Source organism: Ornithorhynchus anatinus, chromosome 12 (assembly GCF_004115215.2).
Source record: "Ornithorhynchus anatinus isolate Pmale09 chromosome 12, mOrnAna1.pri.v4, whole genome shotgun sequence".
NCBI classification, from domain to species: domain Eukaryota; kingdom Metazoa; phylum Chordata; class Mammalia; order Monotremata; family Ornithorhynchidae; genus Ornithorhynchus; species Ornithorhynchus anatinus.
In genome coordinates, this window is record NC_041739.1 from 5,814,936 (window position 1) to 5,828,770 (window position 13,835).

At 48.2% G+C, this 13,835-nt stretch overlaps 1 non-coding gene across 1 annotated transcript; it reads right to left on the reverse strand.

Annotated features, from left to right (window-relative positions):
* Positions 1 to 13,336: 13,336 nt before the first annotated feature.
* On the reverse strand, positions 13,337 to 13,474 carry LOC114815772. Its single transcript, XR_003763575.1, has one exon. It is a non-coding gene; the product is annotated as a small nucleolar RNA SNORA7 (small nucleolar RNA).
* Between the last annotated feature and the right edge of the window lie 361 nt (positions 13,475 to 13,835).

The window sequence follows — 13,835 nt, forward strand, 5'->3', positions numbered from 1 at the left end:
TCTTATGCTTTTCCCTTTCCGCTCCACCACCGGCCCACGAAATGAGGAACGAAATGATTTGGTGTGATTTTTTTTAAAAAAATGGAGCCGGCTTCCTGAGACCGTGGTTCTGTTACGGCTCCCCTGCAATCTGTGAAAATACCTCCGTCCTCGGGTCAGAGCCTTCCTCTGATCCCGAGAGGTCCGCAGGCGAGAAAATCTTTATCGGAACATCTGGAAGGAGAAGACAGGAAGTACCCACCCACCGGGATCCACCTATTCGATGTTTGACAGCCGTGAGCAAATGGACGAGCCATCGGACAATGGGGTGGCCGGCCGGGGTCATCCTCGGGGCCGTGAAATCTGATAACGTGCCAGAATCCGTGACCTTGAGGAGACAATCCCTCCAGGAGGGAGAGGGCGGTGGCAGGCAGGTTCTGAGGATAATCCCCATTCCCGCCTTTTTTCTCTTGTGGAAAGTTTTGACGGAGCGTTGCTGGGGAAGGAGATGTTCCCTTCTGAGGTGATTGTCGAGTCTGTTTCATGTAGGAACTTTTCACTCATTCGTGCATCGCATTTAATGAACGCTTACTGTGTGCAGAGCACCGCACTAAGAGCTTCCAAACCTTTGCTCCAAAAGGAAACCACGTAGCCTAGAGAAAAGAGCGGAGCCCCACAGGTCAGGGGCCCTGGGTCCTTCAGAGAAGCAGCGTAGCTCAGTGGAAAGAGCCTGGGCTTGGGAGTCAGAGGTCATGGGTTCTAATCCCAGCTCCGACACTTGTCAGCTGACTGTGGGCAAGTCACTTAACTTCTATGAGCCTCAGTTACCTCATCTGTAAAATGGGGATGAATACCGTGAGCCCCATGAGGGACAATCTGATCACCTTGTATCTCCCCAGCGCTTAGGACAGTGCTTTGCACATAGTAAGCGCTTAACAAATACCAACATTATTCATCCTGGTTCTGCCACGTGCCTGCTGTGTGACCTTGGGCACATCACTTCACCTCTCCAAGCCTCAATTTCCCCATCGTTTAAATAGGGATAAGATACCTTTTAGAATGGAAATGCCACTGTTTAATGCCCCAGTATGGTGCAGTGGATAGAGCACGGGCCGACGAGTCAGAAGATCCTGGGTTCCAACCCTGCCTCTGTCACCTGTCTGCTGTGTGTGACCTTGGGCAAGTCACTTCAATTATCTGTGACTCAGTCACCTCATCTGTAAAATGGGGATCGAGACTGTGAGTCCACGGGGGACAGGAATTGTGTCCAGCACAGTTTGCTTGTATCCACCCCAGCATTTAGTACCTGACACATAGTAAGAACTTAACAAATACCACAGTTATTATTAATCTGGTGATGCCGTATCTACCCCAGTCCATAGCATTTAATAAACACCATTATTCCAGCAGAGATTCCAGACTTTTTGAGGGCATGGATATCACAGTCAACTTTATATTATGCTCTCCCAAGTGTTTAGTACAGAGCTCAGCTCCCGGCCAATGCTCAAAAAGTGTTATTGATGGATTGATCGATAAAGAAGACGGTCTGAAGTGAAGAGGTCTGAGACAAGGGAGGGCAGGTCAGATGTTGGTTGTTTAGGAATGTGGATATGAGGGTGAGGTAGGCCAGGCACCCCTTCTTTCATTAATTCATTCAATTGAATTTATTGAGCATTTATTGTGTGCAGATCACTGTACTAAGCACTTGAGAGAGGACAATAGAACAATGAGCAGACACATTCCCTGCCCACAATGACCTTACAGTCTAGAGTCATGGGTTCTAATGCCGGCTCCACCACATCTCTGCCGTGTGAAGACTGTGAACCCCACCTGGGCCAGGGACTGTGTCCAACTCATTTTGCCTATATCCACCCCAGCGCTTAGTACAACCCCTGGCACATAGTAAGTGCTTAAAAAATACCACAATCATTATTACAAGTGACCAGCTACAAAAACAAAATGGTGGAATTTGTTAAGCGCTTACTATATGCAAAGCACTGTTCTAAGCGCTGGGGGATACAAGGTGGTGAGGTTGTCCCACGTGGGGCTCTCAGTCTTCATCTCCGTTTTACAGATGAGAGCAATGAGGCCCAGACAAGTGAAGTGACTTGCCCAAAGTCACAGCTGGCAAGAAGCAGAGCCGGGATTAGAACCCACGATCTCTGACTCCCAAGCCTGGGCTCTTTCCACTGAGCCACGCTATTTCTCTCACTTCCTCTGCTACAACCTAGAGACAACTGCCTTCAAGTCTATTGGCCACCATCCCATAGCCAACAGCTCGATGAAAGCCTGGAATAGCTTGGGATAAGAAAGAAAAGAGCTGCTTCAAGACTGTGGGCCGTCTCCCATTCTCTCGGAGTTGTCTGAAAAATACATCAACACCTCTGGCTGAACCTCGAGCGGATTGAACTTTGACGGGCCTGCGCTTCGGAGGATAATCGCCATTACTCTTGCAGTAGCAAGCCCCTTCCCGACCCCTGGGAAAGGCTGTCATGTTAACGAAGGCAGGGATTTGACCTCCATCCCACTGAGGGCCCTGAGTCTAGACAATCCCCAATCCTGGCTCAAAATAATATACCTCTCGACCAAGTTTAACAATCACCTCACATAAAAGAAATCCCCCAAAGCAAATGTCATTTAGTCTTACAAGACATCTTTCTTCAGCCTCTGTTTCAAATGAGTTCCCTTCCTGGTTGGCCTCTCGTCCTCAAGCGACGTTTCGGGGATGTGCGAGCCACCGTTCCTGCCACTCTACCAGCACGCTGCAGAAGAGTGATTCATCAAGGGAGAAAGGCTCACGGATGATGTATTATTTAAATGCTGGCGTCGGGATTGGAGGCTCTTTTTTAATAGTCTGAGGCCACGGGCAGACAATGGCGTCTGATTGTCCACTGCCTCCCTGGAAACGAGTGGCCCCGGGTCCTCTGGATAAAATGGCCACCAGAGCAGTGCCGGAAGATTACCCAAACAGCAGGCCCCAATTTAGCTTGTGAGGGAACATGAGTTATTCCGCCTGCTAGATTTACAACTCTGTTTTCCAAACCCGGCCAGCTTTCCTTTCTAAAATAGTTCTCCGAGCCCAGTCTCCAGTGAGATTATCCTTTATTTTGGATGACTCTGCCATCGACGTTGAGTAATTGGACCGTGAAACACAAGAGCCTGGAAAGGAGCCTGTCGTCGTTCCTTCCCTGAGTTTTTCTTTGCTTTCTCGTGATATATTTTGCTCCGGTGAAGGGTTGAAAGCTCAAGACCCACATCCGATTTCTGTCCGGTATGGATTTCCCCTATTGTTTCTAATGGTTTGGCTCCTAGGATTTGGGATGTTTGTGGTGAGCGGCTTAAGTACAAAATGGCTCCCCACTGATATCAGTTTGACATTATCAATCTATTAATTGTGTTTATTGAGAAGTCACATGGATTAGTGAATGGAGCCCAGGCCTGGGCGTCAGAAGGGTCTGGGTTCTAAACTCAGCTCCATCACATATAATTATGGTATTTAATAATTATGGTAATTGTTAAGTGCTTACTTAACTAAGCACTGGCGCGGATATAAGCAAATGGGGTTGGACACGGTCTTTGTCCCACATGGGGCTTCCGGTCTCAATCCCCATTTTACAGATGAGGTAACTGAGGCCCAGAGAAGTGAAATGACTTGCCCAAGGTCACACAGCAGACAAGTGACGGAGCCGGGATTAGAATCCAGGTCCTTCTGACTCACAAGGCCCGGACTCTCTTCACTACACTGTGTTGCTTCTTTATTCAGAGGCACAGTCCCAGCCCTCAAGGAGCTTGCAAGTGAAAGCGTTCTTCACGTAGGTGCTGAGGTAATGAGAATTAAGCCTTCCTGTTCAAATCACTCCGTCTCCCTTGGCCTTTTCCCTCAGCCAGCAATTCATTCATTCAATCGTATTTATAAAAAGGACTAACCGCGTGCAGAGCACTGTACTAAGTGCTCGGGAAGTACAGTTCGGCAACCCGATGCTGAGACAAATGACTCACTTATATTCATGTTTGTCTCCCCCTCTAGACGGCAAGCTCGGCAAGCTCGTTGTGGGCAAGGGAATGTGTCTGCCAACTCTGTCAAACTCTACTGTCCTCTCTACTTTCAACTCTGTTCTATCGTCATCTCCCAAGATCTTATTACAGTGCTGTGCACACAGTAAGCACTCTAGAAAGACAATTAAGTGATTGATTGACTATTGTAGCACTTACTAGTAATTATGGTACTTGCTAAGCACTTACTATGTGCCAGGCACTTACTCTGTGCTAAGCACTACAGTGCCCTGCATGTGATCAGTTAAACTGATCGATTGATTTGCTTCCCATTCAGTTCAGTCGGGTTGAACTGGGCTAGGTTGAATTTGGAAAGATGGTGTGTGCCCGTCTTGTGATAATGTCCTGGGTTTATGTCCCACCGCAGAACTTCTAAATGGAGCAGATGGGGTCTGTGCTGTGGATATATCCCAGACGGTGGCTGTGCTATGGGCTATGGCTATGTCCTAGACGGTGTGTCATGGGTATATTCCAGACCGCATATGTGCTGTGGTTATGTCCTAGACTATATGTCGTGTGTGCATCCCAGAGAGTGTACGTGTCATGGTTACGCCCCCGACTGTACGTGACAGAGTTAATCAGTCAATCGAATTTATTTACTGTGTGCAGAGCACTGTACTAAGCATTTAGGAGGGTACAGTACAACAGTACTTAGATAATTGCTCTCCCCCACTTCAAAACCTTATGGAAGGCACACCTCCTCCAAGAAGTCTTCCCTGACTAAGCCCTCCTCTCCTCTCCTCCCACTCCCTTCTGTGCTGTTCTTACTTGCTCCTTCATTCATCCTCTCCCCATCCCCATGGCATGTATGTATATATTCATTATATCCCGGCTAGACTACCGTGTCAGCCTTCTCTCTGACCTCCCTTCCTCCTCTCTCGCCCCGCTCCGGTCTATTCTTCACTCCGCCGCCCGGCTCATCTTCCCGCAGAAACGATCTGGGCGTGTCACTCCCCTTCTTAAACAACTCCAGTGGTTGCCTATCGACCTCTGCTCCAAACAGAAACTCCTCAATCTAGGCTTCGAGGCTGTCCGTCACCTCGCTCCTTTCTACCTCTCCTCCCTTCTCTCTTTCTACCGCCCACCCCGCACGCTCCGCTCCTCCGCCGCCCACCTCCTCGCCGTCCCTCGGTCTCGCCCGTCCCGCCGTCGACCCCCGGGTCGCGTCCTCCCGCGGTCCCGGAACGCCCTCCCTCCTCACCTCCGCCAAACTGATTCTCTTTCCCTCTTCAAAACCCTACTTAAAACTCACCTCCTCCGAGAGGCCTTCCCAGACAGAGCTCCTCTTCCCCCTCTACTCCCTCTGCCATCCCCCCTTTACCTCTCCGCAGCTAAAGCCTCATCTTCCCCTTTTCCCTCTGCTCCTCCACCTCTCCCTTCCCATCCCCACGGCACCGTACTCGTCCGCTCGACCGTATATATTTTCGTCACCCTATTTATTTTGTTAATGAATTGTACATCGCCTCGATTCTATTTAGTCGCCATCGGTTTTTACGAGATGTTCTTCCTCTTGACGCTGTTTATCGCCATCGTTCTCGTCTGTCCGTCTCCCCCGATCAGACCGTAAGCCCGTCAGACGGCAGGGACTGTCTCTGTTGCCGACTTGTTCATCCCAAGCGCTTAGTACAGTGCTCTGCACATAGTAAGCGCTCAATAAATACTATTGAATGAATGAATGAATATTCATTCAATAGTATTTATTCAATAGTATTTATTGAGCACTTACTATGTGCAGAGCACTGTACTAAGCGCTTGGAATGAACAAGTCGGCAACAGATACGGTCCCTGCCCTTTGACGGGCTTACAGTCTAATCTATATATACCTGCATGTATCTCGTATTTATTCATTTATTCTATTTATATTAAATATCTGTCTCCCCCTCTAGACTACAAACTCATCGAGGGCAGGAATGTGCCTGTTTGTTATATCGTACTCTCCCAAGTGCACTACTTTGCACAGAGTAGGCACTCAATAAATAGAATCAAATAAATGAACAACAGGCACATTCCCGGCCTACAACGAGCTCACAGTCTAGAGAGGGGGGAGACAGACATTAATATAAATAAATTACAGATATGTACTTAAGTTCTCTGGGGTGCAGAGGGAAGAACAAAGGGAGCAAGTCAGGGCGATGCAGAAGGGAGTGGGAGAAGAGGAAAGCCTCTTAGTCAGGGAAGGCCTCTTGGAGGAGATGGGCCTTCAATAGAGCTCTGAAGGTGGGGAGAGTCATTTTGTGAAGCGAATGTCCGAAGGAATGCATTTCTCATGGGTTTATCCCAGACAGTGCCATGATTAGAGAAGCATCGAGGCTCAGTGGAAAGAGCCTGGGCTTGGGAGTCAGAGGCCATGGGTTCGAATCCCAGCTCCGCCACTTGTCAGCTGTGTGACTGTGGGCAAGTCATTTCACTTCTGTGTGCCTCAGTTACCTCATCTGTAAAATGGGGATTAGCTGTGAGCATGACGTGGGACAACCTGATGACCTTCTATCTACCCCAGCGCTTAGAACAGTGCTCTGCACATAGTAAGCGCTTAATACCAACATTATTATTATGACCCAGACAGTGTGCGTCATGAGTATGTCCCAAGGAGAGTATGTGACATGGGCATGTCCCACCAGTATATGTGCCATGTAGGTAACCCAGAGAGTGTGTGTCTTACCCCTACTGTTGTCTGTCTCTTCCCTTCTAGACTGTGAGCCCATTGTTGGGTAGGGATTGTCTCTATCTAGTAAACATTCAATAAATACAATTGAATGAATGAATGAATGTGTCATGGGTATATTCCTGACAGTGTATGTGCTGTGTATATGTCCTCTCCAGTGTATGCATTGTGGGCATTTATCCCAGACAGCGTATGTGACATGTATTTGTCCAAGACAGTGTATGCGCCATATGTCTCAGACAGTGTATATGTATGTGCCGTGGATTTGTCCCAGACAGCGTATGTCCCGTGAGTACATCCCAGATGGTGTACTCTTGTCTTCTTTCTCTTCCCCCATTTCCCCATTTATCTCTCCCTCTATCTCTGTTTCCTCATGCTTCTCTGTCTCCCTTTCCCTTGGCGTCTCCGACTCCTTCTGTCTCTGCGACTCCTGTCTGTTTCTCTGTCTCCTGCCCCTGGTTGGCTCCTTCTCTCTCTCCTGCTCATTTATCTCTCCCTCTGTCTCTGTTTCCTTATGGTTCTCTGTCTCCGTGTCTCTGTCTCATATACACACACACACACACACACACCAGTGTATATATTTACAGACTAGAAGCCCGTCGATTAGACCATAAGCCCGGCAAACGGCAGGGACCGTCTCTATCTGTTGCCGACTTGTTCATTCCAAGCGCTTAGTACAGTGCTCTGCACATAGTAAGCGCTCAATAAATACTATTGAATGAATAGTCTGTTAAAAAAACTCCTGATGGGCAGGGCCTGTCTATACCTCCTCTTTTTGTATTCTACTCCCCCAAGCATTTAGTACAGTGCTCTGCCCACAGCAAGCGCTCAAGAAATACCAAGGACCAAGTCACGTCGAAGATGGTTAATCTTGTCCTTCTGACTTCGGGATCACTCAATCTTTGCCCCAAACATTTCCCCAACCTCCGCTTCAGTCCCCGAACCCTGGCAGAGATAATGGGTGTGGATCCCAGAGAGAAAGAGCAGAGTTCAAAGGGAAGGACCAGAAAAGACACACACCCAAGCAGCCAGAGGGAGAGATAGGAGGCTTGTAAAATAAACACACTTAAAAAATCATTACCCGCTAATTGAGGTGGAGCTGGCAGAGCCTGACCCGGCTCCTGACGTGTGGTTAAAATTCTTCATTGGCCGGTTGGAGATCAGAGGTGCCCTAGCGGAGGTTGCCACCTTGAAAAGCCAAACAATGACTCTCTCGTTGAAGTTCGGGCTTGGGTGTTGATGAAAAGGCTTCCTTGTATTATTTCCATTCTGTTTCCTGCTTGCCTCATCACTGGTGATTGAGTTGGGAAGTCAGAAACACCATTGACTTTTACGAAGCATCACGGCCAATCGTTTCCTCAGACACATAATACAATTCCCCTCCAGAGCCCCAGTTGAATGTGGTTTTCATGGCAATTGGAAACAAATGGGTCACTGATTGTGCGTAATCATCAAATTCCCCAAGGAAAACTCAGCTCTGTCTCTCTCTCTGTCTCTCTGTCTCCCTCTTCCTCTGTCTCTCCCTCTATCACTTCTCTCTCTCTCACACTTCTCCTCATGCTTCTCTGTCTCTTTGGGACTCTGTCTCCGTCTCTCTCTCCCTCCCTTCATCTCTCCCTCTTTTTTACCTTTTGCTTTTCTGCCTCTCTGTCCCTTTGGGTTTCTGCCTGCCTCTGTCTCCTGTCTCTGGTTGTCTTCTTTCTCTTCCCCCAGCTCCCCATTTATCTCTCCCTCTATCTCTGTTTCCTCATGCTTCTCTGTCTCTTTGGTGCTCTGTCTCCCTCTGTCTCTGTGACCCCTGTTTCTCTGTACTCTCTCTCTCTCTCTCTCCCTGCCTTCATCTCTCCCTCTGTCCTTTTTACCTTTTGCTTTTCTGCCTCTCTGTCCCTTTGGGTTTCTGCCTCCCTCTGTCTCCTGTCTCTGGTTGTTTTCTTTCTCTTCCCCCAGTTCCCCATTTATCTCTCCCTCTATCTCTGTTTCCTCATGCTTCTCTGTCTCTTTGGTGCTCTGTCTCCCTCTGTCTCTGTGACCCCTGTCTCTCTGTACTCTCTCTCTCTCTCTCTCCCTCCCTTCATCTCTCCATCTTTTTTACCTTTTGCTTTTCTGCCTCTCTGTCCCTTTGGGTTTCTGCCTCCCTCTGTCTCCTGTCTCTGGTTGTCTTCTTTCTCTTCCCCCAGCTCCCCATTTATCTCTCCCTCTATCTCTGTTTCCTCATGCTTCTCTGTCTCCCTTTCCCTTGGAGTCTCCGACTCCTTCTGTCTCTGCGACTCCTGTCTGTTTCTCTGTCTCCTGCCCCTGGTTGTCTCCTTCTCTCTCTCCTGCTCATTTATCTCTCCCTCTGTCTGTGTTTCCTTATGGTTCCCTGTCTCCATGTCTCTTTGGGTCTCTGTCTCCCTCAGTTGCTGACTCCTGTCTGTTTCTCCATCTCCTCTCTCTGGTTGTCTCTTCTCACCCCTCCATCTCTCCTAATCTCATACCCAACTGTGCAGGTGGAGGTCGATCGTTGTCTCTCAGGATGAGTGTAGCTACCTTCCCTGGGGTTCTTTAGGATGGACAGACCTGCAGGGTCACCGGCAACTCCTCCTCACTGCAATCAATCAATCAATAGTATTTTTTGAGCTCTTATTGTTTTCTTCTAGATTGTAAACTCAGGGCACGTATGCCCACTCTGTTATATTGTACTCTCCCAAGCCCTTAATACAGTGCTCTGCACACAGTTAGTACTTAATAAATATGATTGGTTGATTGTTTAGAGAGCACAGTACCAAGCACTTGGGAGAATTCAAGAACTCATCTTCCTATCCAAACCCTGTCCTCCCCATGACTTTCCCATCATTGTGGACAGCACCACCAATCTTCCTGTCTCTCAAGCTCTAGCCTTGGTATTAGCCTCAACGTATCTGTCTCATTCAATCAAGTGAGATTTATTGAGTGCTCAGCGGGGCTTAGTGGAAAGAGCACCGGCTTGGGAGTCAGAGGTCATGAGTTGGAATCCCGGCTCTGCCACTTGTCAGCTGTGTGACTGTGGGCGAGTCACTTCACTTCTCTGTGCCTCAGTTCCCTCATCTGTAAAATGGGGATTAACCGTGAGCCTCACGTGGGACAACCTGATTACCTCGTATCTACCCCAGCGCTTAGAACAGTGCTCGGCACATAGTAAGCGCCGAACAAATACCAACACTATTACTATCTGCAGAGCACTGTACTAAGCTCTTGGGAGAGTACAAAACAACAGACACGTTCCCCACCGATAACAATCTGACCGTCATATTCAACCTGTCACCAAATCCTGTTGGTTCTACCTTCACAACGTCGCTAAAATCTATGCTTTCCTCTCCAACCAAACTGCCTACTTTATTAATCTAAGCACTTGATTACTGTATCAGCCTCCCTGTTGACCTCCCTACCCCCCCCGTCTCTTCCCACTCCAGTCCAATACATCACTCTGTTGCCTGGATCATTTTCTACAAAACCGTCCGGTCCATGTTTCCCCACTCCTCCGGAACCTCTAGCGGTTGCCTGTCCATCTCCGCATCAAACATAAACTCCTTACCCTCGGCACTGAGTCGCCTTGTCCTTTTGGATCTCATTTCTGTGGTTTCCTACTACAACCCAGCAAGCTCACTTCACTCTTCTAATGCCCATCTGCTCACTGTACCTCTAACTCCGCTATCTCCCCGCCGACCCCTCGCCCATGCCCTGCCTCTGGCCTGGGACTCCCACCCCCTTCATATCTGACAGACCATCACTCTCCCCACTTTCAAAGATATTTTAAAGTCACATTCGGGAAAAGCGGCATGGCCAGGTGGATAGAGCACCGGCCTGGGAGTCGGAAAGATCTGGTTTCTAATCCCGGCTCCGCCACTTGTCTGCCGGGTGACCATGGGCATGTCACTTCACTTCTCTGGGCCTCAGTTCCCCCATCCCTAAAATGGGGATTAAGACTGCGACCCCATTCGAGACACGGACTGTGTCCAACCTGGTTAATTTGTATCTACCCCGATGCTTAGTACAGTGCCTGACACATAGTAAGTGCTTAGCAAGTATCATAAAAAAAAGAGTGGGAGCAGTAAGAACAGAGATCAGATAGAAAGTAGGCGACGCTACTATGGCACATCAGAGAAAAGTAGAATAATTGAATCTACAATTGCCTATTCATTGATACATAAATCCTGAGGATGGTATACAAATACAGAAGTATTGATGGAGGGTGTTGAGAAATATTTGGAGAAGGCTTGCTTGAGGATTATGAACACATCCCTGGATTATAAACTCCTGGAGAGCAAGGACTGGATCTACCAACCGTATTGTATTGCAGTCTCCCAAATGCTTAGTTCAGTGCTCTGCACACCATTAATCCTCTACAAATAGCATTGATTGATCGATAAATTATAATCTCCTTGAGGGTAGGGATCTCCTCTAGACTATAAACTCACCGGAGCAGGGAACGTGTCTACCAACTCTGTTATATTTTATTCTCCCAAGGGCTTACTACAGTGTTCTGCACCTAATAAATCCTCAACGTATACGATTGATTCATTCATCATGTCTTCCAACACTATAGTATTCTCCCAATCCCTTAGTGCAGCATTCTGCAGAAGGTAAGTGCTCAATAAATACCAACCATTAATTGACTGAGGTGGGATTTTAAGAGATGGGAAGAGCTGTGATCTGGCAGATTTGGCATAGGGAAAGGGAAGGGTTCCAAGCCGGGGTAATAGCATGTGCAGTGGTTTGGAGAGGGATCAGGATGGAAAACCAAATGCAAATTCCGCTTCTGAAATTCTTGGGGAGAAGGCCGACAAGTTTTTGGTTTTTTTGTTTTGTTTTGTTCTGTTTTTTAATCTTTTAGCTGCCCTTACTGTAGCCCCCGGGTGTTTATCTAAAGGAGCTAATTAATGTCCCATAAGTACTTGGAAACAATGACACGCCCTTGCCCACTGATTCAAATAGAGTTAAACATCTTTGGTTTCTATGTTTTGTTGTTTGTTAGTATCCAGGTCATTATTTAATTAGCCATTTATGTAATGGAGCCCTTTATTACTGCCAAGTCAGCCAGGCTCAGAGGCAGAATGCAAATCAAGCATGAAAATAGATTAAAATCCATCCATCAGCCAAATATGAACTTCTATACAATGGAGGTCTTTAATTGTGCATGATCTGCTCTTGTGATTACCCTGACTGTTTCTCTGGCTGGGTTTCCATCATTTAGTTATTTCAGATAAAATAACTTTGGTGAAGAACGGTCCTCAGCGGGTTTGCTTGGGCGGGACGGTCAGAGAAAGGGGCAGCCGTTTACCTCGGAGAGCATCTGACCGAGCAAACACCAGGAACGAGGAGAGAGGACGGCCAACTCTGCTGCTCATTAACCTTCGGTCGGAAGGGCGTTACCTTTCCAACCCTCTGGGCCCTCTCTGTGTGGTTCGCACTTCTCCACCGGCCCTGCCTCCGAAATTAATCGATCCATCGATTAATGGCACTCACTGAACCCTTACCGTGTACAGACTACTATATGAAGGACTTGGGAAAGTAATGATAGTAATAATACTTATGGTTCTCGCTTAGAAGCACTCTTTTAAGTGCTGGGGCAGATACAAGTTAATCAGGTTGGACACAGTGCCTGTCCCACAAGGGGCTCACGTGCTTAGTCCCCATTTTACCGATGAGGTAACTGAGGCCCAGAGAAGTGAAGTGACTCGCCCAAGGTCACACAGAAGACATGTGGGGGAGCCAGGATTAGAACTCAGGCCCTTCTGAGTCCCCAGCCCGGGCTCTATCCACTAAGCCACACTGGTTCTCTAAGAGTAATAATAATAATAATAATGTTGGTATTTGTTAAGCGCTTACTATGTGCCGAGCACTGTTCTAAGCGCTGGGGTAGACATAGGGGAATCAGGTTGTCCCACGTGGGGCTCACAATCTTAATCCCCATTTTACAGATGAGGGAACTGAGGCACAGAGAAGTGAAGTGACTTGCCCACAGTCACACAGCCGACAAGTGGCAGAGCTGGGATTCGAACTCATGAGCCCTGACTCCATAGCCCGTGCTCTTTCCACTGAGCCACGCTGCTTCTCCAGCTTCTCCAGAGTACAATGCTGTGTAATCTTGGGCAAGTCACTTCACTTCTCTGGGCCTCAGTTTCCCCATATATAAAATGGGGATTCAGTGCCTATTCTCCCTTCTCCTAAAACTATGAGCCTTATGTGGTTCAGGGACTGCACCTGAACTTATCTTCTTATCTCCACCCCAGCGGTTAGTACAGTACTTGGCACATAGTAAGAGCTTAACAAATATCTAGTCTTGTCTTATGCTGTCCGGTCATTTCCGACCCATAGCGACTCCGTGGACACATCTCTCCCGGAACGCCCCACCTCCATCTGCCATCGTTCTGGTAGTGGAGGATCCAGAGAGTTTTCTTGGTAAAAATCCGGAAGCAGTTTACCATCGCTTCTTTCCACACAGTAAACTCGAATCTCCGCCCTCGACTCTGCAGCCGCTGCCCAGCACGGTTGAGTTTTGACTTCAGCCATTCATTCAATTGTATTTATTAAGCGCTTACTGTGTGCAGAGCAGGATACTAAGCGCTGGGAAAGTACAATTCGGCAACAAAGAGAGACAATCCCTGCCCACAGTGGGCTCAGACTTGTAGCAGGTGGCCTTTCACTCGCTAGCCACTGGCTAAGCTAGGAATGGAATGGACAGGCCTCTGCTTGACTCTCCCTCCCTTAGCCAAGACTGGTAGAGGACTGAAAACTCTCCAGGTGCGACCCTGAGAGGTGCACCAAATATCACAATCACTGTAATCACCGAGCAGGACAGCTAGTCCAGTCCTATGGAAAAGAGAAATGCTGTTTCCTACCAAATCTTCAGGGCTACCCGTTCAGGGCTGACAATAGGCCAAACCCCCGTGCTAAGGGTTGGGGTAGATAGAATGGATCCGATCACACCCAATCTCTGACCGCCCCAGGGCTCACGATCAAAGAGGCAAAAAGAGCAGGGACCTTGTCCCCATTTTCAAGATGGGAAAACTGAGGCGCGGAGTGGTTAGGTGACTAGCTCCAGGTCACGGAGCAGGCAGAGCTGGGACTAGAACCCAGGGCTCCGACCCCCAGCCCAACGCTCTTTCCCCTAGGCCGCACC